Source organism: Meriones unguiculatus, chromosome 11 (genome assembly GCF_030254825.1).
Source record: "Meriones unguiculatus strain TT.TT164.6M chromosome 11, Bangor_MerUng_6.1, whole genome shotgun sequence".
NCBI classification, from domain to species: Eukaryota; Metazoa; Chordata; class Mammalia; order Rodentia; family Muridae; genus Meriones; species Meriones unguiculatus.
Window position 1 is genome coordinate 113,130,533 of NC_083359.1, and position 25,310 is coordinate 113,155,842.

Sequence of the window (25,310 nt, forward strand, 5' to 3'; positions counted from 1 at the left end):
TGAACCATTTTGTTTTGGGGTTAGGTGAGCCCAAAATGAGGATCTTACTAGCCAAGGGTAGAGTTCCTCATACTACTTCATGCTAACTGTGCATTTCATTGGAATAGATAGTCATTCTTTTTGTAGATCCTGCTTGCTTTCTAAATGTTCATCCTGGCCTCCAAAGGAGCTGAAGTTTTCAGAGGGAGGTACTGTGGACTCCTTGCCTCTCACCGTGCAAGGTATTGGGGAAATTCAAAATGAGATGATTTGCCTTCAAAGTACAGTTGACATTGCTGCCCTACCTTTGGGGAAAGCACAATGACTTTAGAGGGTTATACTATGTATAGGGCATCAGAGAGTGGAATTCTTAAATAATATTGCTCTCTCACCTTCTTTCTGCATGTAATCATGAGATTTTCTTACTCTGGTTAGCAGCACTCTCCTCCTAAACTTTAGAAGATACTTCACACCATCACACATTTTGTGGAACATTATGATATCTTTATGTAAATATGCCCTGGATATTGTCCTAAGTGATTGTGCTATCATGTTATAGATGTTCTATAGTGTCTCCCTTGTGCGGATGATGGCATTGGCCCTGGAATTCTTGTTTCTGACCTAGCTCTTCAAGCCGACACTTGGTTACTAAAAGACAGGTCCTGTGCCCAGACCATATGAGGTCCCTCATCCTCTGTCTTAGGCTATGGATCTGGAAATGCTTCAGGCTAAAGCAATATGGAAGTGAAAACTGAAGTTAGGGCTGTATGTGTTCATCAGTCTTGATGTCTAGATCTGGCCTACTGAAATAAACAGAATTTGTTCTTTAATAGAAAAGAGACTCCATTTTAAAATCACATGTCACTAAGTTTATCTGGTCACATAGGTCAGCATAAATTGGAGAATATCCACATGTTCAGATTCTCTATGCCCTAGAGACATCAACCTGTACTCATAGGGGCCAAGACCCTCAAATCTGCAGCCTGGTCTGTTCTATGGTATTAGCTGTAGTCCACTGTTATACAAAGGAGTACTGTTCTCTAGTTATGCTTTACATGACCCAGCCACACTCAATGTTTGCAAATTATTTCCATCACTAAAAGGACCAAGATTTTAAGAGCAGCCAGGCAAGAGGCCCATAGGAAGTTGCAAGGTTTTGTATCCCCTGTCCCCGCACAAGGGTCAGGTCATTGGCTCCCAAGTATCATAAGGATAGCAGGTGCTGGTCACCTTGGCAACAGGGGTTTTGCTGGTAGCCAAGGAGGAAGAACAGGGCAGGAACTTAGGTTTAATGACAGTGGCCTAGAAATCATAAATTCTTTGGCATCTTTCACTTTCACTTAAGGTGCTAGGAAGTAGCCTGGGCAGGAAGGACACTTTGGAGCCTAGATTTCTGGCTTGAGAGACAGAGTGACTTAGTCTGTCCAAGAGAAAGTATCTCCTTAAAAGCAGAACACACTGGTCACAGTATCTGGTGTCCCAGTCCTGATCCTATCCCCTAACATGCCTCCTCATGATACAGTCTTTACCCATGTTTTACAAGGGGCTCTCGGTGTTGCTGAGCGCACCTTCATTTGTGTTGTGAATTCAGACCTGGCATGTCTACCCCACATAATTCATCACCCTGCTTTTGCCCTTTTGTCTTCAACTCTCACCTGTCTTGGGCCTGAACTTACTTGGTCTTGTCTAGTTAATTCTCATAAATAAGAAGCAAGGTGTTTTATGTCTGTTCAGTACTTGGACGGAAGACCTGAGAATGCTAGGTTTTGTGGGACTATTGAACAAGCTCTTCTTGTAAGATGTGCAAAACCGTCTTCTTCAATGTTTTTTTCCTTGCCACAATGATAGCCGGGATCAGTTGAACTGCTATCTTTGGGTTGAGCTTTGGGCTGAGTGATTTTAAGAAAAACCACTGGTCTACAGATGAAATTGAAGCTAGAAGTAGAAAAGTTAATAGAGTTGCTCAGGGTTATATAACTAGTAAAGATAATGCACAAGAATTCAGTTTCAGATCTGTCTCATTTGAGAGTAAGGAGTTCTTAACTAGTCTGTGTACTTAAATGTTTATGAAAAGTCAAGATTGCTTCAACAGGCTACCAGTCTTCATGGTATCACTATTAACAATTCCAAGCACTTTTGAATATTTATAGCTCTAGGCTTTCCAGGTCTATCGACTAGACTATCCCCATTCTCCTAATTAGAAAATGAAGGCTTAAAAAGAACAAGGTAACTTGCTTTAGGTTGCATAGCTATGTAGTGTAAATGGGGATTTAGGTGTAGGTTATCACTAAAAGTCTTCACTCTAAATCCATCTACTGTTGCCCACATAAAATAAAACTCGTTTTCTTTCTGTGCCTTTCTTCCTGCTTCCTTTCTTACCTTATGATGCTTTTCATGGTTTGTTCTTACTCTTCCTATTTTCTCTTTCAGATCATATCATGCCATGACTCTTCAATTTGTGCTTGTTTAAGCCTTATAATGATCCCTACGGCAAGTAATAGACCTGCTTTTCTCCCCTCTTTCTACCTTTTCCCTCTTTCTTTGAAGTGCTGGTGGTTGAAGCAAGGCTTTACATATGCTAGGCAAGTACTCTGTCTCTGGTCTAAATTCAAAACCCCATACTCTTCCTCCTTTTGAGCATAGCACTATGTACCATAGGCATATCTCAAACTTATGATCCCCCTGCCTCTACCTTCCAAGTTATGGATTACAGGTTTACACTATCATGCTGGGTCTATTTTATTTTTGACTGAAGAAAAGGAATAAGAAACCCAGAAGTAGACACATACATTGAAACCCCTGCTTTATGACAGAGAGATTTATGTACTACTGAACACCAGGAGTAGATAGTCATTTTGATAAACACTGCTAGTTTAGTAAAATAAGATTGAAGAAAGAAATTAGTCTGGATCGTATAAAAAATAAATTCCAGTAAGAACACTGATACAAATATGAATGTTAAAAAAAACATTCATGTACAAGCTAATAGTATCTTCATGATCTTGGATTAGACATATAGTTCTTAAAGATGGCACAGGGAGCCCCTCACTATAAAGGAAAGGCCTGATAACTTGGATGACATTAAAATGAGACATTATTGTAACCTCAGTAAAAGGTCAAAATGACAAGCAAGGTGGAGAATATCCATGTAGAAAAGCACCTGAGGATGAAAGGTGTATCACATCTAGACTATGTGCTCTCCCAACAGATTCTTCTTCAGAAAAAAAAAAAAAAAAAAAAAAAAAGACTCCCCCTTCCCAGCCCCAGTGAGCAGAAGAATGTACTGCACTTAGGATCGTGAGTCATGAGCTGTTTCTTCTACCATTTCCAGGTGGGTCTTGGATTACTGGTACAGCCTAGTGGCTGGCCTCAGACCTACCTTTCTCTTCTTTATGGACACCAAGCCTTTCCCATGCTGCTTCTGTACCTCTTTTCTCATGAATACTACATATGTGTCTTTAACTCTCCTTTGGCTTATAAATTTTGATCAACTAATTTTTTTTTCTTCCTACCTTCTTTTTCCCTTTTCCTTTTTCATTTCCCTTTTACCTATTTGTTGAGCCTTATATCTTTAGGTTGTAAAAAGCTACCATAAAATAGACTTTGGGAGAGCAAGCTTGTTTCATGGTACTTTGGAGGCAGAAGAAAGACCAAAAGGTTCATATTTACCTATAGAGAGGTTTGGTCTTTGCTCTGCTTTACATGTCAGAGTTATTGAGTCACAAAGAGGCAATACAGTGTCTTGATTACAGTATTTTCTGTGGAGGGCCCTTTGCCTTAGGTAGTGCTAGGTTATAATATCCTCTTCCAATCTTATCTCCAAAGCCCTAATCAGACCTTCAGAGAACTAGCCCTCAGTGGGAGAGAGAGCCAGCGTAATAACATGATCCCTCTACACTTCTTGTATGTCAAGGTGGACTACAAATGCTGGTACTTTAATGGTATTATGTCTACCTAACATTTTGACATGGCCTTCCACCTGCATCCATTATGGATTGATCTGAAAACTTGGATTACCTTTGTTTTCTTCAAATGGCAACACCAGTGTATTGGTTTTCTTTTGGGGTATATTCTTCATCTTATTGCACTCTTCTCTGCCAGTTCTTGTTCTTCTTGGCATCACATTCAATATTGGACCCATGAACACCCTAAAAGTTTTGTAGGTATATGTGGACTCTACAACTTTTTTTTGGCAGTGTTTAAAAACTTGAGTTTAACATAAAGCTAATTTTCCCTTTTATTATGAAAAAAATGACAGTCTGTACTCAGTGATCTCTATTCCCAGATAGCCCTGAGCTCACAGAGCTGGAGGGGTTGCCTGCAAGGACTGGCATATGTCTTCTTGTTGAGACATTCTTTCATAGTCTGTTTCTCTTCTTCATTACTTGCCTGGCTAGGAGACATTGTAGTTGGTTACTTCAAAAAAATAAATAAATAAATAACGAGAAGCTGGGCTTCTGTGGGCTAGCCTATTAGTTCACTGGAAAAACAAATTCAAGCTTTTAAAGAGTAGCTTTTCTTAATCCCATAATGCAAACTTGAGAATGCTTATAGGATACTAAGCTGGCAAACCTGTCTGAGGTGTTTTCTGTACTTCTCTGTACAGTATATTAGCTTAGCACTTAGTAGGTACTTCATGAATGCTTTACCTTCTGAGGTTACAAGGTCACAGCTATTTGTCTATTCCCAGGTTCTTAGCAGAAATGCCCACCACATTGTGCAGCTAGCTGGCCACCTCCACAAGAGATCAGATTTGTGTTTAGTTTATCTTGGATATGTACTCAGGCCCCAAGTGTATGTTAGCTTCCTACACAGCTCCTGTCTCCTTTAAGGATCCAGTCATACAGAGATGGGCATGATGGGAGAACAGAAAGGCAGCAGAGCAGCAGGAACCCTACTTTTGCCTACTAATGTGGCTAATGGAATTTGTGACCAGTACAGAGTTCATGCAATCCACACCTTGCATGACAAGGATAGGTCAAAGCTTACCTCTGTCCCTTTAAAGAAAAAGAAAGCATTGTTTTGGGGGCGTTTTGAAAAGTTGACCCATATCCTTTGGAAGCCAGGCAGAGCTAACTGTGTCTGGAAAGTTTGTTTAGTTCCCAAGGCCTGCAGCTATTGAGATGCTGGGAACCTGGAGCTATTGCTAAGGAGCTAACACTCTCCTTTTTCAGGTTCCAAGAAAGGTCTCTGAGGGTAGACAGCAGAAGGTAGTATCCTGTCCTTGCTCAGGAGTTATCTTTACCCTCCTGAAATCAAACACTCCATGTAGCACCCTCTAAAATGGCTTTCTTGCAAGCTTCACTGTGCTTGCTAAGTAAACATCCACCCATGCTTTTGGAACTGAATTCATTTCTGCTTCCTGGTCATCCCTCTTTTGGGTTTTCTGTTCTTAGTGCCCCACAGAATCAAATTAATGGAAGAAAGACCTAGAATTAGTCAGAGGCACCTAAGATGACTGCTTTGATCTCAATAAAATTCTCAGAAGGGTAAATGGGTTTCAAGGAAGAGAACTGAAACACAAGTTTTTCCACATAGTGTCATTATACTTCGCAAGTCACTGCTGTTTTTGTTAAGCCAGTTCTCTGTGAAGATTTAATCATAGTCTTGTGGTGGTTGTCGATCACAGTGGCCTTACTCCTCTAGTTCTATGGCTGTGTCTGTCCCTACTCTGATCCTGTGCATCTCTTCCTTGTTTCTCATGATTTACCTCGTCACTTCCATTCACCCATGACATTCCTATTGCCATGGCACTGAGCTGCCACATCATTCACCAAGTTCTTGGGATTATAGGTTAACTCTGTGCTAAGCCTACTTCCCTCTAGTTCCGCCTTCTGAAAGAGAAGGCTTTCTGGCAGAACTCTTTGTTTATTTGACCCTGGGTTCATGGATAAATCAGGAATGTCCTGACATGAATTTAGGCATGTTGTTATTGTTGTTGTTGTTGTTTTCCTCCCCATGGAGAAGGAAACTCTGGCAAATGGGGATTTAGGTAAGCAGAGGACCTTTCTGGAGGACTTTATTTAAGTGACATCAAAGCCTTATGCCTTTGGTCATCAGACCAGTAGGTAACTTCTTTATTGGCATACTCTACCCTGCAGCCCACAAGGTGTAAATTTGAAGCACTTTTGCCTCACTTGGAGCCTGGCACAAATGCCCTGGGCTTCTTTTTAAAGTCAGGGAATACCAATTTGTCTTCCAAGTGGTCCTTCTCTCTGCTGGCTGAAATGTTGCCTGGGGTAGTTGTGTAAAATCTGTGGGAGAGTGGAAGAAGTGGTTGCCTGGCCTCTGTTCATTGTCCTGAAAGTTGCAAGACCCTGATCTGATGTACTTTATGAATCAGCTTACTGCCCCAGGACTTGAACACACGTAAAACATCTGGTTAGAGGCTTGTATAGAAAACACGTATATGATGATTGGAACATGAGCATTGTTGAGTGTGTCTGATTATATAGGGTTCACTGGGTTAGTATCTGATCTGTTCTTGGAAGCATTGTCAGTTAAGGGGGATGTTAGAAATTCTGTGCTTTGCCACTGTCACTATCCTAAAGTAAATCCTACCTGCCTTTCAAGCATCAGTGAAACACTCTCCTTCTGGGTTTGTGGGTGTGCTAAACTATTGCCCAAGGACTGAGGGTTGACCTGGTGGATATTCATCTTGGTTGGTTATCCATCCTGAGGGAAGAACCAGGTATTGGCTACCTCAGGTCCAGGCTTGGCTGTCACTCTGTTGTCTTTTATGTTGTCAGAAGGTTCTTCTTGGGAACAAATGACTCAGCAATAAATCTTAGACTGTGTGGCCTACATGCCTTTTGGGAAGTAATTGGACATGCATGTCTAGATCCTACAATTCTGAACACTGAATGAATAGAGGTATATTACTCTGGATTTCTTCAGGCTGCTATTTGGTTTGTTTTTTTTTAAATGTCTGACCTGATAGAAGGATCTCATTTGTGGAGTAAGCAGGGAATGTTTTAATTATGCTTTTTTGTTTGGTTGGTTGGTTTTGGTTTTTGGTTTCTGGAAACAGGGTTTATCTGGGTAGTCTTGGCTGTCCTGGACTTGCTTTGTAAACCAGGCTGGCCTCAAACTCACACTGATTCCTCTGCCTCTCCCTCTGCCTCTGGCTCTGCCTCCCTGAACACAGGGATTAAGGGCATGTGCCACTATATCTGGCTTAATTATGCTTTTTATTCTTAAGAAATTCAGGATATAAAAAAGGTCTTGATTCCATGTCCCAAAACAAAACATAAAAGAGAAAAAGGGAAAAAGAAAAAGGCAAAAATAATGCCAAAAAACAACCATGGCTGTTTTTGGACTTGTCTATGGCAGAAAGAGTTAATGAGATGGTAGTTTTCATGATGAAGACGATTGTAGCCTATGGCTAGGAGAAACCCATATGGCTCAAGAAAAGATGATGCAACATTTAGTACAGGATAGCCCTGGCTGAGCCCTTAGGGCTGCCACTCAAAGAGTTAAAGATAGTCTTATTGCTGTGAACCTCAAAGTGAAGAAGAGAGGCTGCAAAGATAGGGACCTGTGTGTTCCAGAGCTGTTAGGTAGGAAAAGGGGGCAGGGAAGGCTAAAGAGTGTGGCCAAGAAAACAGAACGTAGGTCCAACTTTTTTTTCCTTGTTTGACCAGCCTTGGCACTGCCCTCTGCCTCTCCAGGAGAAAAGCTGCAGTTCTGCTCCTGCAACACAAGGAGCAGACTGGAGAATTTAGATCTGCGTCACAGAGCTCAGAGCAGAGAGAGGGAGAGAGAGAGAGAGAGAGAGGGAGAGGGAGGGAGGGAGGGAGGGAGGGAGGGAGGGAGGGAGGGAGGGAGGGAGGGAGGAGGGGGACAGAGGAGAGAGGGAGAGAGGAGAGAGAAAGAGAAGGAGAGAGGGGGAGAGGGAGAGAGAGAGAGAACGCCAGCACGAACACACAAGCTGTCGATAGGTCTGCTAACAGCAGCCGTGCTGCAGCAGAGAGAGAAATCAAGAAACAAGTCATAGCAACACTGGGCACCAGGTTCTGCCAAGCGTTCAGAAATCTATTGGGAGCCAGAGGCCTCTGGGTAGCCCAGGCTAAGATGTCACGAAAGGTGGCACGGGCAGTTCCCATGAGGAAGAGGAATGGGGGCAGGAGTGGGTACAAGAGTTGGTGGGGTGGCAGTAGAAGACTTAATCAGAGTGGATTCTGGAACATTCAAGACTGCAGCACCTTGTATCTGGACAGGGATTTGGGTCTGCGCAGGAGACGACTGGTGGTCCAGTGGGGCTTAAGGACTTGATGGCGTAACCCACTTCTCCCACGTATGTATTTCCTGTGATAAGGGCAATGTCTAGGGTATGTGGGTACTCTGTTTTTTCTCACCTTCTTTTTTGCTTTTTGCTCTTTTTCCTTGGAGTGTTGTTGTTTTTTTTTTTTTTTTTTTTTTTTTTTTTATTCCTCCCACTTTTAGTTTTTTCTCCCTTAGTGTCAGCTTAAGCCTGACCAGGGTAGAGGAGGAGTGAGTCATCCCCAGCTTAACCTCCCACCCTTTACCCTGCTTTCTTCTGGTGGACAGAGGGACTGGTTTTCCAGGTTGTTTGAGTGTCAGTGTCCATCTGTGCTGGTCTCGTGGGGAAGGAAAAAAGGGAGAAGTGACGCAAGGAGGCAAGAGGGACTGTTTTTCCAGGCATGCCCTTATTAAAATGTCTAGCTTTTGGGCATCTGTGATGGTGGAAAGTATAAGCATAGGGTAGGGTGTGGGCTGGGAGACGTGGGGTGAAACTGGTAGGTTGTCATTGCGTAGTTGAGAAAAGTGGGGAATGGTGACGCAGTCACTGTTGCATCTTGTTAAAAGCTCTGTGGGCACAGGTAGTGAGGCTCCTGGGATCTGTGGGGCCAGCAGAAGGGTTAAGGATGAGCCCAGGTGGTAAGCTAACATTTAAAGATTAAATGTCATCCTTTTGGCGTTGGAAAGTTGTTTACCTTGCGTTCTCTGTGTCTCCATGTTGGCTCCCTTCCAGTTCACATGTGATGGCCTTCCCTGTACTGCTGCATCATTAACTAAGTGACTGAGCTATTCTTCCATTGGCCAGGGGCGGGCTCTTATTTCAGACACTTCCTCTCATTGGTGGGAGGGCCAGTGGCAGGTGAAAAGCTCTTTTTGATTGGCTGAGGACTGGGTATCAAATCTGAATTTGCATTTCACTTGCTTAAAGGGGAGGGGTAGAAGCCTAGCAGCTTCTAAAATCTCTTTTAGGGGTGTCCGTAGGTGTGTGTGTCTGCCTGCTTCAGACTGCCCACTGGAAGCTTCTTCCTTTACCTTTTTAAAAAAATTCAGTCACTACAAGAAATGCTTAGAATGCCCAAACTTTTTTTTTTTTTTTTTTTTTTTTTTTTTTTTTTTTTGAGGGAGGAGACTTGAGAGAGGATTGACCAAATTGGAAGAAAATATTTGTCCTCTGCTTTGGTGTCAGAAAAGGGAATTTTCCGATCTGCCACACCTCACTGTTGCGGCAAAAATAATTCTTGGCTCCCCTGGAAACCATCGGGCAAGGTAGGACAGAGCTTCTGCCGCTGTCGCTGGCACCCTGGGCTTCGCACTTAGTGGGCTGCCCCCAAGTGAAGGGATCTGCACTGATACTCTGGTCATCCAGAAGTCCTCAGATCAGTTGCAAGAATCTGCATTTTGGAAGTTGCTGCTACCTTGTGCTTGGAAAGGTGAGGAATGGGGACTAACTTCAGGGTATGTTGGGAACCGGCTGTTGCAAGGTTTCCCGAAAAGTGAGTGGGTAGAGGTTTGAAGGACTCCCATTAGAATGATTTGTCAGTCTAGGGAACCAAGAGATGGAGAATGAAACTGGGGCAGCAGCAGCTGTCTTGTATTGGGGGAGGGAAGCTGAAAAATTAGAGTTCTGGCATCCCATTTTGTCTCATATTTGTGGGAGGGGGTTTGCTGGGCCCTGCACCATGCACAGTAACCCCACCCATGACTGCGCATCCAAAGCAAGAACGCAGTGCGTCCTGGGCCTCTGGCCTGGGACAAACACCTCCCTCCTTGTTATATAACTCATGGGTGGCCTGTGCCTTCTCAAGCCTTTGCAACTCTACCTCCCCAGCTCTTGGGACTTGCAGCCGAGGGTCTGCTAGGGAGCAGTGGGAGGTTCCCTCCCTGGATGGGCTAGCCCTTGTCCACTTAGTGACCAAATTTGAGTACAGAAATGGTTTTCTGTCTCATCTGGAAACATGGGCCCCAGAATACCCTTCTGAGTACCTGTGTCACCTGTGATCCCTGGGGCTTGGAGGTAGGAATGGTGTCCCTTTCTGGTTTGTGGGAAGGACTTTCTGAAGGAGAATACCTGACAGTATTAGTATGAGGGAAGGTGAGAAAGCCTGTTGGGAGGGGGTTGGCCATTTTCCCTTTCTTGTCTCTAGCTTTCCTTTCCCTGACTGGGTTCACAATCTTTCTAGACTCCTTTGAGGCTGCCATTTTGAAGGTGTCTCTGCTGGTGTTCCACATGGTGGCTGGTACTGGTGGTTTTCCTGGCCCTGCTATGCTAGTTCCAAGGAGTGGGTGGGATAAGAGGTCTCTGATAGAGGAATGCAGGCATTGTACAAATATGTGTAGTTATGATTGCTGCAGTGAAGGTGGTCTGGAGGCAGAACTGCCTGGTTACACCCTGGGTCACAGCATTGGGTGGGGGTCTAAATAGAAGCCTTCTGGGTCAGGATTCCCTGGCTTGGGACCCTAGCTTTACAAGAAAGCACTTGGCTTTCCTGCCTTAGTCAGCCTGAACCTCAGAGATGTTCCATGAAGTGCCTAGTGTTGGAAGCTCATCTCAGTCCTAGGGTTTGTGTTTTTTCAAATAGGCAGCCTCCACATGGGGACAGGGGGTAAGATCCACAGCAGGCAGCAGCATTTATTTAGATGGCCCTACCTTTACTCCATGCCCCCTGCCAGGGCCACGGTTCTATCTGCTCTTCTTTAGTGAGGCTTCCAACTGCCCAACCCTTTCTAGGCCCTTCTGCGGATAGCGGCCATCTTGTCTTCCTGCTCAGAGATTTAAAATGGTTTCCCATCATTTTCAGGTTGAAATTCCTCCCATTCAATACGGTACTGTGGGCTGTCTGCAAGTGGCCTTAGCTTTCCCAAGAATCCATTCTCAGGTGAAAACCAGACCACTTATATTTCTCTGCTTTTCTTTTCTCCCTATTTTTAATACTGGCATTTTTTTATGCCTTCTTTCTGCCTGTTGCAGGCCCACTGTCTTTATGGACCTCTCCCTGAGCACCCTCTAAGAAGAAATCCCTCTAACCACTATTATGAATCTTCTTTCTGTCATGGTATTTTGTTGTGTGTGGTTCCATGTGTTCTCTATCAGAGTTTGTGTCCCAATGAGAAGCCTGGAGAAGGGGGAGGAAGACATCCCTATTCAGAGCCTCTGTTGCCGGATGCCATAGTAGACACCTCATGAACCGCTACGTGTTTATTTTTCTTTTTATTATAGCCCTTTAAGGAGAATCCTGTGGGGCTAGAGAGATGGCTCAGCAGTTAAGAGAATCCTGTGGCTGATAGGAACCCCAGCCTTCTAGTCTTTTTCCTCCATGTTTACAAGATGTTAGAAGGTGATACCCTCAACTGTGACTATTTTAAGGATATTGTAAGTCTCTAATGCTATGTTAGGTATTCAGCTGGTCCATACCTACTTTATAACATTCTCCTTTTCCTTCATGGCCAGGTTCATCAAGATGATGTATTTTTTGTAGTTGAAATGAACAAACCTCATTACCTGCCTTCCTTCTGGAAGAGCAGGCAGAAGTGGGTAGGTAGAAACAACTGCAGAGGAGGGTAAACCCAGGCATTGAGGTAGGTATAATCATTGGACTGTCATACGAGGTCTGTACCCCAATCTCAGTTGGGTGATTTTAGACAGGTCATTCTATTTCTTGCCTAAGTGCCCTTAGTTTGTGAAGTAGAACCCTCCCAGCCTGTTCATAGGAATGCCCACTGGCTGAAGCTCTCTTTCTCTGCCTGGAGATTTAATTGGGGATGTAAAATGAGAGGATAGCAGATGACTAGCAAATTAGCGGATAACCATATACTTCTGTGCTATCACAGCAAGAACAGAAAGGAGGATCTCAGTAGTTTGACCTCAAGTCTACAAGGTGGTGGTGTTCCCCAGAGGTAAGTACCCCTTTGTTTCTGAAGGGGTGAGGTGGTGGTGAGGGCTGTTGGTACAGAATGGGGGTTAAGCAGGGAGTATCTCTGAAAGCCCTTTGATGCTGTATTTCTTTCTATTCTTGCTGAATCTTAACAGTGGCTGCATGCTTCCTGATGTTGTTGAGTCCTATGGGAGGGGAATCTGAGCACCCAGATGCCCCTCATCACCAGTTCTGGGCTGGAGCTGAGAATAGTGACGACAGCCAGTAAGTCCTCTGTAGACAACAATCTGTGCCCTGGTGATGGCTGCTTTCTCTCTCTGTTTCTGTCTCTCTCTCTCTCTCTCTCTCTCTCTGGAAGATGACTCAGTGTAGTGGGAGCTGGGAGATGGAGCTCTCAGCTGAAGAGCCAGAATGTTCTGACAACATGAAAACAGGAAAAACATCTCATTGAGGCTCTGGGCCAATTCTCAGCCTTCAATCATTTTTAGGGAGGGTAGGGTAGCGAGAAACCCACTACTGGGCTTTGGGGTAAAGAGACACCAGACACCTCACAAAGGGCCCTGAGACCCTTGGATTTTAGATTCAGAGGACAGAGAGCTGGTTGTGTTATTCAGTGAGCTTAGAAAACAGTACCATTTTTTCCTTTCTTTCTTCCTTTCTTTCCTTCTTACTTTCTTTCTTTTTTTTCCCTTCCTTCCTCCCCCCCCCTTTTTCTTTTCTTTTTTTTTTTTTTTAATTTCTCTCACTGGTCCTTAGTGATAGACATATTTACAGAGCCAGATACCCCTTTGAGATTTCTCAACAAGTCTGTCTGTCATGGGCTGGGTGATCTTGTTAAGGATAGGTGACTCCTACTTCCTAAGAGAGGGCAAGGAGATGTGATACTCTAGTCCCCTGGAACAGGTGCTCCAATGGAGGCATGATACCTGAATACCCTTCATCTTTTGAGCTTTGTACGGATGGTAGTCCACTTCACTTGCCCTAACCTGAAGGCAGCGCCTCTGTAGTATGTTAGCTTCCTCTTTCCTTGTAGTGGCATGTCAGAGTTTACCTTTTTTTCTTTCATTTTTCTCGTTTCCTCTGAAATAAATTCCTGTCTCCTTTCTTCCCAACCCCTTTAGCACATTATCTGGTAAGTTTGGGGTTCTAGGCTTTTCCTGCAGCATTGTGCTAAAGATATTCAGTTCTCTTGCCCCACCCATCATGCCTTCATTTCAATTGTATCCTGGTTGAACTAGTACCCTTTTCTCTCTGTTATCCTTGGCACAGTTGAGGGTGAGGAACAAACAATTTGTTTGGGGATGGGGGACATTCTGGCCCTGAGCTCCATCCAAACTTTTGCTGGGCACCATTTTTAATTCTTATATTTTCTAGCACTGATTTTCATGTAGACATTTGCTACCTGAATATCTCCTCTTCCAAAGAATCACCCGGAATGACTCATTTGGGATCTCTGGGAAGTGTGTCTCTTGGGCTGGGAGCCAAATGGGGGCAGGAAAATATGACTGAGGTTACAGCAGAATGGAGAAGAGCAAGCATAGGAACTAGCTGTGTATACCCACAGTGCTCTCAAAGGTGTCTGAAATCCTTAGCTTTTGTATCTGAGTAGAGAGCATCTTGACTAGAAAGGCTGCATAAGTGTAGGAGTTGGGGATCATACTTCTAGGTTCTGAGGTTTTGGATATCACGAAAGCCTGAGTGCCATGTTTCAGAGAACTCTGTTGCCTCAGGTTCACTTGTCAAAAGGGTGGTAAATAGGTATTACTGGTTCTTCTCCACATTGCCCTGCCCAGTGTTATCTTGAATCTGCAACCTCAGAGGGCTGTTGTTCCAGGGGCTACATAGAACTTCAATTGCAGGTCCTTGCTTGATTGGTTTTGTGATTCAAGCCCAGCTGATCTACCTTCCTTTATCATCCTAACAGAGAACTCTACAGAGTACAGCTCCATCTGTAAGTAGGTGACAATCTCTTGGCATCGCAGGCTCGGCTGAGGATGATGTTTGTGCATCTAAGCCATTACACTAGAGCAGTTTGCTTGCATTTTTGTGGAACAGAAAAGAGTTGCTGCTTGGCTACCTGCTTCCATGGGTAAGTGTTCATCTTCATTCTTAAATGTGTTTTCTGCTTTCAAATATGCAAAGTATTAAATAGGTATTTGTAATCCTGGGCTGCCATACATTCTTTCCTCTCCTATGTGCCCTACTCTTTATCCTTCAGAAGGAAAGGCTGGAATTCAGTGCTCAAACATCATATATCTTCCTTAGGATCACACTTTAGAAACCAGTTTTCCCTAAAATGGATCCAGGAGCCATGTCTTTGTGAAAGACTCTGGTGCACTCACTGTGTCCAGCTTGTGCTGAGGCTCCTAGCTGCCTGGCTGCATGATGGTGGGCCTTGCCAGCATGTGACATAGATCTGCCAAGTTCTAGGTCCAAATTTCTAGGCTGGTAAGAACCTCAATTATATATATAGCCTTGAGCTAAGCAGTTCTTATCAGATGTGTATACCCTTCCCTGTGGGGAGAGAAGTACTTCTATCATAACTACAATGTGAAGAGTAGTTATCTCCAAGGGCTGGAAGGTGTATATGTCCATATCAGGCTTGGGTCAGCCATACTTACTCTTCTTTTTTTCCTGTTTCAGATGTTGATAGATGAAAAATCATGCTGGATGTGGTTGCTGAAGTGGGATGAGGGCAGTAGGATTTCCTTAAAGAAGGAAAGCCTTGAAGCACTCCATGTGGCCAAAGGTGGTTATGCCCTTCATCAAATACCAGCTTCTACTGTCTCCTGTTTCCAGATTGACTTGCTCTGCTCAAGGATATTTTTTGAGCGTTCTACACTCTTTTGGACCCTTTACTCTCTGTGCTTTCCTCTACCCTTTCTCCTTCCCTTTGATTTTTTTTCTTTAGGATGAATGATAACATTCTCAGCTATTAGTCCAAGAGCCATATTTGTTCTTTCTCTTCTTTGTCTTTACCCCCATTTAACAAGGCGGGGGTGGGGGTAGTTGTCCTGGGAAGGAAGGTAGGTAGGGAATAAAAACCCATGGTGTTGGGTGGTAGGGCATGGTAGGTTAGATAGTCTTTTCCTTCTTGTAGGTACTGTTGAGCTACTAATTTGTGTGGTTCCTTGAAGTCAGGTGTATTCTGATGTAACATGGACCTAGTCTTGTTAGTGGATTAATAGCTGATTAGAAACTAGAGGCAACAAAGGAAAGGTCTAGTCCTTCAGATGAAGTGTGGCTGCCTTCTAGATCTGTTCCCTCAAAATATACCATTCAGCATCTCTAACAATTGTCCTTTTTTTCCATTCTTCCATTCCTAGCTTTTCTGTGAAAGGATAACTAGCAGAGTCTTAGCATAAGGGTAGCCTGCTCAGCTAACTAGGATGTGAGGTATTTGGGAGATATCTGGGCAGCACCATAGACAGGGTATGGCAATAGCTAGGTACCTAGACTTCCTTGGCTGCTGACATCTAACCTGAGATTATTCAAGGTTTAGCTCCCCATATCATCCCTGAGGTCCTGGGAGCTTCCGAGGATACGGACATGCTCTTTCCTTTGCAGAGCGGGCATGTGTCTTACCCTGGACAGACTGAGCCTTAAAGGGGCATAGGCTAAGACTGGAATCTAGAGTTTAGACTGAGCTGAGCAGTAACTGAATTCTGGATTTTTCCATACTTGAGATTTTCCTTTGAATGAATCATTTTTTTCTTTAGGCTTTCAGTTGTCTTCAAAGTATCTCTAGGCACTTGACAGGGAAGTGTTTTTCCTCTGCCTTAAAATAACAGCAATGTTGAGTTAAAGTGATGATGTCCTTCAGAACTGGGAAGACAGACAATCCCGTTGTAGACACAAACCAGAAAGCAGACAGCAGGTTCTTCCTATGACTTTTAGAAGTCTCTGTCCATCATTGCTATAAATGTTCTTAGCCAGTAGGGCCAGTGGGAACTGACAGCCAAATGTCTAGGGTCTAAGGAGAAAAGGAATAATCTTAGATAATTCTGCTAGGTACCTGTGGGATCTCAACCTCAGCCATCTCATGCAGCTACTCTGCTGACATTGTATAGATGTATTTATCCTTTCCTGCCCCCTCCCACTACTGTCCAAGGAAGACTAATGAATCCCACCTCACATGTTTATTGTCTTGTCTCTCTCTTTGAGGCAAGCCTCTGAGATCCTTGCCAAGAAAGGTCAGTTTGGATGAGTTGTCTATTATTTCAAGGAGCTAGATAAATTGAGTCACTGCCTAGTGGTGTGTGAGGGATAGCTGGGGATCGGAGGGGCTGAAGTTTAAGAGATAAGTTCAATCAGCTCTGCAGCTGGGAAACAGAAAGGAATAAACCTAATTCTTCAAAATGAGCCCTACTGGAGGGCTGGAGCCAGATGTGCTTAAGCACCTTAGTTCTAGTGGGCAACATATTCTTAGGCCTGACTCTGGTGACCTCTGCTACCATTCACAGCCTTTGGGGGATTGGGAAAACAAAGAGGAACTTAGTTTTGCCTCTTGTCACACAGCTGTCTCTGTGAATGAATTAGGGCTGTACCACCCCACCCATTTCTCTCTTTCAGACTCTCATCTAATGCCTTGCCCCTAGTCACCAGCCTTACTATTGCTGTGTGACAGGCAATACCGTATGTTGCCAGCCAAGCAGACAGTACAGTCAGCATGCCTGGAACATGCCTGGAACATTTTCCTTGGCCTCTGAGTCTCTGAGTTCTGAAAGACAGCTGTGGTACTGAAGGCAAAATGACATAGCTGTAGAATGCAGGGTACCCTACCCAGGGCCCTGATTGGTCCACACTATCTGGGTTCCACTGAATCCTTTTTTTACTGGGGCTATGAATTGTTCAGTAAATATCATGGCTCTATCCTCTGGCTTGGATGTGTCCCCAACATTGCAGCCTAATTTAGAAGATGTGAACTCTCACAGGTCACTTTTTTATACTTATGACCTGCCTCAGGGATAAGTAAGAGATACTGCTTTTTTAATCAGCCTGCCACTGTGGGAGGTCCTTATTTTCCTTTATTTTCTGGTCAGTGGCCATGAGAAAAGCATACACTGGGTTTGGTTATTTGCTGGCTCTTTCAACTGCTTATGGGCTGATAAGCAAGAAAATACTCTTGAGGCCTAATAGTCTGTGCAGATCCTGATACTGTGGAATTATGCCTGTGTGAGTAGAGTACAGGAATAGAATGAAGGGAACTATATAGGGCCGTGGTTCTTTGTGGTTGGATAATAGAAACAAGTCATGAGGGTGTGGGAAGATGTATCCAAATGGCTAGATGCTAGACAGGGTGGAATCAGGATGAATCTCTAAAGAGACAAAGAGACGTCATCACATATCTTGGTCTCCATATGCCATCCATGGAAAAGGAAACTGCCCTCCAACCCCGGTAACACAGATATTATATACCTTTTATTGTTAGTGAAAATGTAATGACTAAGTGAACTGACTTAAATGAAAGTCACACAGTTGATGAGTGATGTTGAGATTTGATTCAGCACTTCTGATTCCAAAGCCCTTCATATATATTTCCTATGGAAGAGGAATTACATAGCCTGGCTCACCTTATCGACCTCTTCCCAGGTAAACAAGTTCTGAATCCTGAAGTTGAGTACATGGAACAGGAGTTTTTTTCCTCACTGTTAGGCTGAAGTCAGACATTTTTGTGAATTAACATCCTCAAGAAATTATATAATCTCCAATGAAAGTAAACTCTGTGTCTCAGTAATGCTGTGCACATTTCCTTTTCTGGATAGGTGAAGCAGATGTTATTTGGTGTCTGTTGAATGGTAAATCAATTCCCCTCTATATGTTGCTGCATGTTCTAGGAGCTGGACGTTCAGAGCCCCATTGTCAATAAAATAGCAATATAAAATACACATTAGCCATAGTTAACACTGTGTGTGGATGGAAGAGGAAGATATCACTCATTGAAAATATGGTGATTAATTTCTGTCATATTAGCACTCAGGAGGCTAAAGCAAGAGCCTTGAGTTCCAAGCTAGCCTGGGCTATATAGTGAGACTCTGTCTCAAAAACAAAACTAAAACAAAAACGCCCCTCCTCATCCCTCCCCTCCAAAAAACATAGTGAGGAGAGAGGAAAAAAGGGGTCCAGATGCAGTCTCCTGGGAAACCATGTTAGTTGGGGTATCTTCCAAAAGGTTAGAAAGGATACTAACTCCTTTTTTCCCTAGGCATTAAAAAATCCTTCCAAGTTCTCTGTAGGTCACAGAGGCATGTTCTAGGTTAGGAATCAAGGTGGGAGGAGAGGTCAAACTCTGAGCCACTAGCTTAATGTTTTCATTTTATATGGCTGTGCTTAGCCATTGTCTTCTTCCTTCAGCCCTCATCAGGCATCAGCTCCATGCCTCTCATCTGTGCATCATGGGGAGCAATTCAGGCTAGGTCTTTGCTAAGTCACTAAGTATGTACCTGCAGGCAGCTAATTTGAATTGCAGTCTCTGCTGGGACCATGGTTTCTGCAGGAAATGGATAGGACCAGATTGGGAGAAGTCACATTATGTTAGATGTTTTGTATACTCTGTACTCTTAGGAGGTCAAGGCCAGTGGTGCTAAACCCTAAGTGCTTCTGCTCCGTATGTTCAACTTCAGGAGTCAGAACTTGTTCACCTATGAAGAGGTGGCTAAGGTGAGCCAGACTACGGTATTCCCTTCTCCTTGGCCTAATGATGTTGCTTGGACTTCTCAAAATATAGGAGCTGTCATTGGCTGAAGGAGCCAGAAGCTGCATAGGGTATGTGTGATTAGGGGTTAACAACATGGGTAGGTAGGTCAAGGAAAATGGGTTTATGCTATTTTGTGTTTGTGCTATGTCCTCAGTTTACTTGTCTATGAAACAGGTTTTGAATGAGGATTGTGTTAGAGCCTGTCCTGGATGTTTGTGGAAGTTTTGCTTAGCTAGAAATTTGGGGCCTGGAAAATGAACCTAAGTTGCTGAGAGAAGGGAGGGATCTTGAAGGCCAAAGAGCTACCAAGTTTTGTTCCAAAGTGGCATCCTAATGCTAGTATGAACGATAGTTGGTGATGGGTTTTAGAATGGGTTTTTGGATGGGTGGCAGTGAAGAGAAGGGGTTAACTGAATGAAAGTATCTAGTGAGGACCTACTAGGTGACAGGATATGACATCTTAGAGACAAGTAGGAGATGTGCTTATGGGAGCTGGCTGTAGTGCAGGGCTTTGATTGAAAGACCCTATATGTTCAAGAAAAGTATTTTATTCAAGGCCTTACCCTGTGCCAAGAGGACTTTGCATTTATTTATCCTCCTTTTATTATGTGGTTAGGTCTCTTGCCTATCTGCAATGTGACAAAAAAAAAAAAAAAAAAAAAAATCTCCAAAGCTGCCTGGGTGGTAGATCCTGAGCCAAGGAATATGTGGAGCAGTCTTAAGGAGCCTTAAAGTCACTACACACTGATTTTTTTCACATTAGCTGGTTCACTGGGTCCTTGCAAACCCTGAGCAGAGATACAGCATTGCTGTTATTGTGACTAAACTGAGCTAGGAAGATCCCTCTCAGGAACCAATTGCTTGTTCATAGCTTTGGATTTCTAACCTGGGCTCCTGCTCCAGCTAGACCAGGGGTTGGAATAGAGCATTGAGGTCCTTGGCAGTGTTCTGGATCTCTGAGACATTCTCTTCTGCTAGCTAGTTTCTACATCTTGACTAGAATGTTCCTGGAGACATTTTTGTTAAGCTATTCGACAGCTTTAAAGACATTTTCCTGTGAATTCATGCATACTTCTGTTATGTGTTGTTCACTGAGAGAGGAAGATTCACTGTGGCATCTTTGAGATTTTCCCATCCTATTTTTGAGGAATGCCTGGAGCTTTCTCAGTATGTGTGTTGTGTTTGTGTTACCTGTTTGCTAGCTAACATGTATCACCCACCGGAAGCACTAGCTACTGTGCTGTATAGTTAGATGCTAGAAATACTGAAGTCAGCTCAGAACCATTGCCTCATAATCAAGTGGAAGAATAGACCTCCCCTGTAGAGCAGGAGTGATGTTCCCCAGGCTTCTTTGAGTATTGAGTATTGATATTCTTTGAGTATCCCCAAAACAGTCCTCATTCTTTGAAGGGGTGCTGAAGTTGAGTATTGGGCTGTATCACCTCTTGGCTATTCAGTGTCTAAGTGACCTTTATTTTGATAGACCCAGGGCTTCAATAAATGGCTAGAGAAGTGCTTGCTTCACTTATCATGGACTTGGGCATGAAGGGTTATACTTCCTCTGCTAGTGTTCCCTTCAGAACAGTTGAGGTTGGACAGGATCACTAAACATCTGTATCTGTTTATAAATGTCTGTCTCTCTGAGTTCCATAAACAAATACCTGTTTTTGAATGGGAAGGTACATAGGAGCATTTTGATGGAGAATGCCTTCAGCAGCCTTCTATAACATTGTCCTGTATTAGAGCTGGTTCTTTCTAGTTCCTTGGAGAATGGAAAAGAGGGTATATCCAACCCAAAGTATTGAGAGAAATTCATGTAGATGTCATGAAAGGCCTGTTGGTAACTTTGCTGAGTTCCCAAAGAAGGATAGAACTTCCTGAGGAGCTATTGGCTGCTCTTGTCAGGTCTGTTTAATTCTGAGGCTCTGGGACTTTGAAATGATCCCTGAAATTGTGTGGTCAAGGTATCAAGATATAAAGTGGCTTCTTGGTTCTACTTTATATCAATCCTGGCTGCCTTTGTGGCAGTCCTTAAGGTGGGAGATTATAGGAGACAATGTAGGCACAGAACTTGAGACTACAAACCATTTTACTTTACAGAGAGAATTTCTGCCACTGAGCTTATGGGAATTGTTCTTAATTCTTATATAAGTAGAAAAAGTATATGCTGTCTCATATTTTCCAGGGAAGATCTATTCTATTCCTTTATTTGTATCATTTCTACCTTGGACCATTCCTCCCAGTGAAGGGGACTCTTGACAAGCATTGTAGATGGTAGAGGAAGCAAGATTAGATGAGATTTTCTAGGAAGAAGGTAGAAAAAGAGTTTAAAAGTAGACCCATAAGCCCTGCAAGTCACAGGCATTGTCTGTGGTGCTAAAGGCTTAGGTGTGGACATACTACTTAGAGGAAACCCAGAGTGTGAAATAATTAGTTAATGACTTAATGAAAGTTGTATTGTTTAATTTTAAAATTTTTATATTAATTACAGTTTAATAACTTTGTATCCCACCTGTAGCCCCCTTTCCTCATTCCTCCAATGTTCTTCTCTAAGTCCACTGAGAGGGGAGGTCTTCCTCCCCCTCCATCTGACCCTAGCTTATCAGGTCTCACCAGGACTGGCTACATTGTCTTCCTCTGTGGCCTGGTAAGGCTGCTCCCCTCTCAGGGGTAGGTGGTCAAAGAGCCAGCCACTGAGTTCATGTCAGAGACAGTCCCTGTTCCCCTTACTAGGGTACCCACTTGGATACTGAGCTGCCATGGGCTACATCTGTGCAGGCGTTCTAGGTTATCTCCATGCATGGTCCTTGGTTGGAGTATCAGTCTCAGAAAAGATCCCTGGGCCCAGATTTCTTAGTTCTGTTGCTCTCCTTTTGGAGCTCCTGGCCCCTCCAGGTCTTTCTATCTCCCCCTTCTTTCATAATATTTCCTGCACTTTGCCCAAACTTTGGCTATGAGCCTCAGCATCTGCTTTGATACCCTGCTGAGTAGAGTCTTTCAGGGGCCCTCTCTGATAGGCTCCTGTCCTGTTCCCTGTTTTCTCCCTCTTATGATGTCCATCCCATTTGCCTTTCCGAGTGAGGATTGATCCTCTTACCCAGGGTCTTCCTTCTTGCTTGGCTTCTTTAGGTGTACAGATTTTAGTATGTTTATCCTATATTATATGTCTTATATCCATTTATAAGTGAGTATATATCATGTGTGTCTTTCTGCTTCTGGGATACCTTAAAATGATCTTTTCTAGTTCCCACCATTTGCCTGCAGATTTCATGATTTCCTTGTTTTCAATTGCTGAGTAGTATTCCTTTATGTAAATGTACCACAATTTCTGTATCCATTCCTCAGTTGAGGGGCATCTGGGTTGTTTCCAGCTTCTGGCTATTACGAGTAAAGCTGCTACGAACATGGTTGAGGAAATGCCTTGTGTACTTGAGCATATTTTGGGTATATACCTAGGAGTGGTATAGCTGAATGTTGAGGTAGCACTATTTCTAATTGTCTGAGAAAGTGCCAGATTGATTTCCAAAGTGATTGTACAAGTTTACATTCCTACCAACAATGGAGGAGGATTCCCCTTTCTCCACATCCTCTCCAACATGCATTGTCACTTGAGTTTTTGATCTTAGCCATTCTGATGTATGTAAGGTGAAATCTCAGGGTTGTTTTGATTTGCATTTCCCTGATGACTACGGATGTTGAGCATTTCTTTAAGTGTTTCTCTGCCATTCAATATTCCTCTGTAGAGAACTCTGTTTAGCTCTGTACCCCATTTTTCAATTGGATTACTTGATTTGTTGTGTTTTAACTTCTTGAGGTCTTTATATATTCTGGATATTAGCCCTCTGTCAGATATAGGGTTGGTGAAGATCCTTTCCTAGTCTGTAGGCTGTCATTTTGTTCTGATGACAGTGTCCTTTGCTTTACAGAAGCTTTTCAATTTCATGAGGTCCCATTTATTTATTTTTTTTCAATGCAGTTTATTCAGGAACCTTGAACAATCATCTGACCCTGGGGAAAGCCAGCCCACAGCTTAAATAGCCTCTGGGTAGCCAACCCCAGCGTGCCACGTGGGCAATGCAGATAGGTCCACATACATGGAAGCAAGCCAGATCCTCAGCCTTAGCCAAATGTGGAATTGTTCGTGACAGAGAGCACTCACCATCGGGAAGGTGGAAGGCGGAAACCAGCTCCATCTTTAAGGCATAGCATTCCGCAGCTCTCTACAGTTCCCCCTTTTTGTTTTAGACGCATCAGGCAAGAGTAGAGGTCTGATCTCTGATATTAGAAATAAATTGGGAATTTGTACTGATGTTCATTTAGGTGTCATCCACCCAAAAAGCATCAGACCTGACCGATACCTTTTTCTCAGAGGCGAGGTCCCATTTATTGATTGTTGATCTTAGAGCCTGTCCTGTTGGTATTCTGTTCAAGAAGTTGTCTCTTGTGCCAATGAGTTCAAAGCTCTTCCTCACTTTTTCTTCTAACAGATTTAGTGTATCTGGTTTTATGTTGAGGTCTTTGATCCACTTGGATTTTAGTTTTGTATAGGATGATAAATATGGATCTATTTGCATTTTTCTACATGTAGAAATCCAGTTAGACCAACACCATTTGTTGAAGATGCTGTCTTTTTTCCATTGTATGGTTTTGGCTTCTTTGTTAAAAATCAAGTATCCATAGGTGTGTGGGTTTATGACAGTTGTATTAAATATGGAAAATCCTATGTCCTTTTGAGTTATTGCCAGCAGTAGATTTAGTGTTGGAAGGTTTAATAGACAGGCTGGGGTTAGTTAAGTTGTATTTTAAGTTCTCACTTGCTATTGACTTTCTTCCTTTACTATTTCCTACTCTCACACTCCTTAGCCATTTCCAAATGCAGTCATTTCAATCTGTGAAGGATTGGATCCACAGATGCTGTGAAATGAGGTTGTTTTCATTTAATTTACACATGCCCTTTCATGCATTCTTTCTACTCTTTGAACCATGTCCAGATATCTTAAAATACGGAATTCAAAGCAAATGCTGTCAAACAGTTCTTTTTAAAATTCTTTAGAGGATAGTAGCAAAAAAAAAAAAAAAAGTTCTGTGTATATAAGGTAAAGATGCAGTTCATATTTATATATACATGTTCATGTACAATGATTTGGAGAGCAGGGATGCAGAACCTGAGGATATGGAAAGCTGACTATAGTTGTTGGTGCAGTTATATTGCTACATTTTTGAAGTACAGTTTTGCTGGTATCGGTGAATAAGTGACTTCTATTTGGAGTGTAAACAGTTCCCACTGCAGAGACTCTTCTGTGTCCAAGGTTTAGCTGCCTAGACCCTGGCAGAGACCAGTTTGCCCTATTGTATGTACCTAATTTGGGGTGGTGGTTAGTTAGATATGCAAATCCTAAACCTAATTAGTTGCTGTTTCTTTCAGCATGAATCCTAATGGTCTTAGATGCCTAAGACTTTGGATGTCACTCTGCTAAGTGAGAAAGGCCAGAGTGAAATGGTACAGAGAGGGAGGGGACACTGCCTCTGGCCAACTGGCTGCTCTCCAAAACAGGTGAACTTTGTGTTTGAAAGGAATGCATTTAATCTTTTGGGCCTAATAGAAGTTACTTGTACTTTCTCTTCTTTTATCCATCTTTTCTCTCCTTTACCCCACCTCCACCCTTGCTGCTTCCCCAGCCACCAAAAAATTTAATCTGTTGACAACAAACAATACAGTTATAAAACTTTGGAAACAAGAGGGTGTAGCCTTCCCAATAAGAAAAGGGGCATGTCGGGTAATGGCCCCAGGGAAGATGCCAGGCTTGTGATGGAGCCTGAGAGAGCCCAGTTGGCTGAGTACCTGGGTGCCTGCCCTGCCCAGTGTTAAGCTATTCACAGTCCAGAAGAGACAGAACCCAAATGAAAGAGGACAGAGAGAGGTTTGTAAAGAGGAAGTTGGATGTCTCCCTGTGATCTGATGGGAATGCATTAAACTGAAACTTCCTTCTCTGGCCTCTCCTCACTCATTTTCCTCCTTTTCCATTTTCTCCCTCCTGCCTCCCGTCTCCTTCTACCTTCTCATTGTTCTTGAGACTAGCAGGCAGAAGTTAAGAAAAGAGAAAAGAATTAGAATAGCAGTATAGATGCTTCTACTGGCTGGGCCTCCCAAAGATGAGACAGGGTTTGGGGCTTGTGTTGCCTACAGGCTCAGACCTATCTCTGCTAAGCCCAGCATACCTCCCCTACCTGGGGCAGTGTAGCCACATACACATCACAATGTATGCCCCAGTTTGTATGCTGCCAGGTATGCACCCAGGTACTATAGGTCCACCCTGTCTTCTTGGTGCCTCTTTAGGACTGTGCTGAGGAGGATGGCGAACTGAAATGCACTCTGATATGAGTTTTTTTGCCCTCCACAGGAGGAGCAAGGCTTGTTGGAGAGAACTTTGTTGTAGAAAACTCCTGAGAACCCAGTGAGTAGGCACATGGTCCAGTGAGTATGGCACCAGATGAGATAC

General features: G+C 43.3%; 1 long non-coding RNA gene across 15 annotated transcripts in view; it reads left to right on the forward strand.

The window, feature by feature from the left end:
- Positions 1–23,912, forward strand: part of LOC110563676 (uncharacterized) — a 53,782-nt gene extending 29,870 nt beyond the window's left edge. Inside the window, exons 1-8 of one of the 15 annotated variants that reach the window (XR_009584722.1) lie at positions 7,827–8,275; positions 9,363–11,117; positions 11,210–11,294; positions 11,459–11,576; positions 11,690–12,135; positions 12,269–12,377; positions 14,038–14,202; positions 14,757–23,912. This is a non-coding gene — a long non-coding RNA (uncharacterized LOC110563676). Of the gene's footprint in view, positions 1–7,826; positions 8,276–9,362; positions 11,577–11,689; positions 12,136–12,268; positions 12,378–14,037; positions 14,203–14,756 lie in introns of those variants that run through there. The other 14 variants (XR_009584727.1, XR_009584731.1, XR_009584732.1 and 11 more) reach the window with 14 other exon arrangements.
- Positions 23,913–25,310: the final 1,398 nt, after the last annotated feature.